Here is a 4,191-nt window from a genome sequence, read left to right as displayed (position 1 = left end):
GCAGGGAATCTAGCAGGAGGCTCTTAGTCAAAATACAGCAACTTTGGTTAGTCTGTCCAGGTTCCAGAAGGCCAGTAGATCAGCAGAACAGCTGAGAGAACTCCAATGCAATTATAGAAAGTAAATTGTGAGCTCTCAAACTCTAGTATTGCAGATGGGTCTTAGCCAGGCCTACCTAGCATAATGGGAAAATCTATAGTACCACCTGCTCTACCCCCAACCCCAGTCTAACACAATGAGAGGTTCCTGTCCCCTTGCAAAAGAGCTTGGGGAAATTTCCCCTGTGCCTTAGGAGCAGAGCTCAACTTTTTAAAATGAGCAAAAAAGCTAGAAGAACTCTGACTGTAGAAATCTACAATGGAGAAGGGGAAGATCAGAACACAAACCCAAAGGAGGACAACAAAGGCAAAATGCCTTCAGGTGAAATCTCAGAGGGATATGAACTGGTCTCTTGTTATGGGCTAGAACTCTGAACTTCTTACAAGGTACTAACTAACTGGAAATGATGAGAGAATGGTAATCTAGTTTAGCATGGTTCAGTATGATTGATTTAATCTTACAACAAATAATGGTTTCCTAGTGATATAATGATTGGTTTATACTCAGTGTGGAGCATATAAGCAGGGACTGAGAGCCACAGAGGACAAGTGCACTAGAAGCTCTTGGAGCCAAGGAGACAGAAATTCATTTCCACCTTTGGTCAGGCTTCTGGTGGCAAGCTCTCCTTTTGCATTTCTCCATTGGGACCAAGACCAGTCTAACAGGCTCTCCAGAAAGCTGTCCAGCATCAGGAAAGAGATAATAAAGGATTTGGACTTTAACACCTGGGTGTACTAGTGGTGATTACTGAACTGAAACAAAAGCTGCTCCCAGAGACTTTCCAGAAAACCAAACCAAAGAATAGTACAGTCTCTAGCTCAAAAGGCTTTCTTGGAAGAGTTCAAAAAGGATCTTAAAAGTGAATGAGAAAAAGAAATGAGTACTATACAGGAAAGACTGGGGGAGCCAATAATAGCTTAGTAAAGGAAACAGAAGTTGATTAAAGAAAACAGCTCCTTAAAAAATAAATTTGGTGAAATAGAAAAGAAAATAACTCCTTGAAAAATAAAATTGGGAAAATGGAAAAAGAGAACAACTCTTTAAATAGAATTGGCGAAATGGAAAAAATCCAATTAACAAATTTTTAAAAGTACAAATGGTCAAATGCAAAAGGAGATAAAAAAGCTAATTGAAGAAAATAATTCACTAAAAATTAAAAATCTACAAATGCAAGTGAATAACTCAATGAGACATCAAGAATCAAACAAAATCAAAAAAGAAAAAAAATAAGAAAATGTAAAATATCTCATCAGAAAAACAATTGACTTGGAAACAGATCCCAAGAGAAACAATCTAAGAATTATTGGGCCACCCAAAAAGTACAATGAAAAAAAGGACCTAAGAACCTCCACTGGGTTATTCCAAACAACCCAAATCTTTGCTTGCAGGCTTGAGTCAATCAATGAATTAATATGTATCTATTAAGTGCTTGCTATTGCCAAGCACTATGCTAAGTTCTGAGGCTGAAAATAGAGGTAAAAATAGGGTACCTGTCTTCATGAGGTGACATGCTAATGGGGAAGACAGAATGAAAATCACTTTACATGCAAACTATGCAAATTATATATAGTCAAATGGAAGGTCATATCAAAGGAAAGGCATTGGGATTAGGTGTTCATGGGTAGACAGAATTTTAAAAGAAGCCAGAAAGTAGAGGGAGTTAAGACAGAGAACATTCTAGGCATGGGAGACAACCAATGAAAAAGTATGGACGTAGCAAATAGAGTGCCATTTTTGAGGGAAAAGGCAATTTCCCGTAAGCTTAGGCTATTCTTACTGTGGGCAGCTAGGTGGCACAATGGATAGAGTGCCAGGTCTGGAGTCAACAAAAATTGAATTAAAAAATGGCCTCAAAAACATGTGAGCAATCAACTTTGGTTTACTCAATAATAGATATGGGCTATATTAAAATGAAAGCTTTGGGGTATGTGACTTAGATCATTAAAATCTTATTCAAAGAGATATCAATTTCTATATCACCTATATTTATAATAGGGAAAATCAGCCTTTCTCCAGACTTGTCTGAGTAAAATAGGAGAGAAATATTAATTTCTCACAATAAGGAGCCTCAGTTTCCATTGGTGTGGTGATCAAAGAACATTGAGGAAAGGGGCATCCTTGCTCAGGATGCAGTGAGTAGAAGACAGAGTTATAGTAGCTACTCAGGATGAGTATGTTTGAGTGATTATTGTAAATTCTTTAAAGCCAGTGCCAGTATGGATGCTTATGGCAAATTTTAATGCTGGCTATTGTGGGAAGGAACAAGTTGAAACTTTTGGAGTTATCTGAACCATATTCAACTATTAATATCAAACAATATTTGGTCCTAGGTGAAAGCAATAAAAGACATATTTTCCCAAACAATGGAAATGAAGGAGGTTGGAATATTTCCCTTAACAAATTCCTCTTATAATTACTGTGTGCCTAGTAAAGGAAGATGGTATGAAGTGACTGACTCCTAAGAACTTTTGCTATCTATTCCTACAATTCACACTTCTGTAATTAGTCCCCATAAATATTACCCAAATAGGAAGTCTTCTACTTACCTCCCCAAGGAAGGATATGCCTTTTCTTAATATTGTTTCCTTAAAAAATAAACAAACCTTAATGAAAACTGAGGTATTCCCATGGATCCATCTCCCATATGATCTTTAGGCTCCTAGCATTGCTTTTTTCTGCCTCATCTTCAGCAGCTGAAATTATTGAAAAAATAAGAGTTACCAAGTCTCATATCCACAATGTTTGCTTTATCTGTGAAGATGACTTTTTTCACTGCTGTATCTGTACCTGAAGGTCTACAGGTAACAAAGAGTAACATGGTCACTCCCAACCCTTTTGTGTATATCTGCCTCAGTGGCAATAGATCAATTAGTATTGGTGCTATCAAAGAAAGTGACCCTTTTCTCTACGTGATTTTTCTCCTTCATTATAGTTTCAGGATTTGAGGGATTATGGTGATGGGGAACAGAAAGGAGAATAAAGTATTTATGTAAATCTTACTATGTGCCATGCACTGTGCAAAATGCTTTACAAGTATTATCTCATTTAATCCCCACTTATAGCTGAGGAAACTGAGGTAAATACAGGTTAATTGACTTGTCCCTAGGTCACATAAATTGTATCTGAGACCAGATTTGAAATCATGTCTTCCTAACTCCAGGCTCAGCAATCTGTCCGTTGTGCCATCAGGTATCTCTATCAAACTGTTGTTTTTGAGGGTAGTTTAACGTCCCTCCTATGTCATTTTTCTCTTCCAAGGTTGTCTTACTGTTTAGACAACGCTGGCTTTCCTGCCCAATAGGCTGAGTAGAGATGATATGTCCAGACTTCTCTGCTTAGAAAAAATCATTCTGATGGATGTGTGGAAGGTGGATAGAACAGGAAGAACTTTGAGACAGGGAGAAGCATCAAGAGTTTTTTACAACAGTCCTAGCAAGATGTGATGGAGGAGGAATTGTATAAATAAATGGAGAGAAGGGCACAAATATGAGCAATGTTATAGAGAAAAAAATAATGCTTGGTACCTGCTTGGATATGTGAGATTAGGAAAGTGAGAAGTCTCAGAATGGAAAAATGATGGTGCTTTCAATAGTAATAGGAAAGTTCAAACACGGTATTAGTTTAGAGGAACAATGCTGGCTATTGACAATCTATCCATGCCTGCAACTTTGCTGGATCACAGCTGTTGGTCATTTGGTGATTCTCCTAGAACACAGAATTTACCATAGCCACAGGGAAGTTGATCTGGAGGGCAAAGTTAGGCATGGGGAAAGGTGAATGTTTCTGATGGAACTTGCAGTTATTGCTGTGGGTGATCAAAACCTCTTTAGGTTAAAACAATACTGAGTGGCCAATATCAATTTAGAACAGGGTGATTAAACAGTAAAGGAAGGAGTAAAGTTGGGAAATGAATCAGTCCTTTACTCCCAGATTTTAATGCCAGAAAGAGAACAACTTTGTTTTAATCAGGTTGTTTTAAAAATACATACAACTCAGGTCAATAAAAAGCCAATAGTGAAGAGAAAGAGGTCAATTGTGAGACAGGCTAATGTAGAATGTCCACTTTAAAACAAGTTCTTCTATTAAGCAGGA

The sequence above is a fragment of the Sminthopsis crassicaudata genome, chromosome 1, assembly GCF_048593235.1.
Source record: "Sminthopsis crassicaudata isolate SCR6 chromosome 1, ASM4859323v1, whole genome shotgun sequence".
Lineage (NCBI taxonomy): Eukaryota > Metazoa > Chordata > Mammalia > Dasyuromorphia > Dasyuridae > Sminthopsis > Sminthopsis crassicaudata.
Note: the sequence above shows the minus strand (reverse complement) of the source record.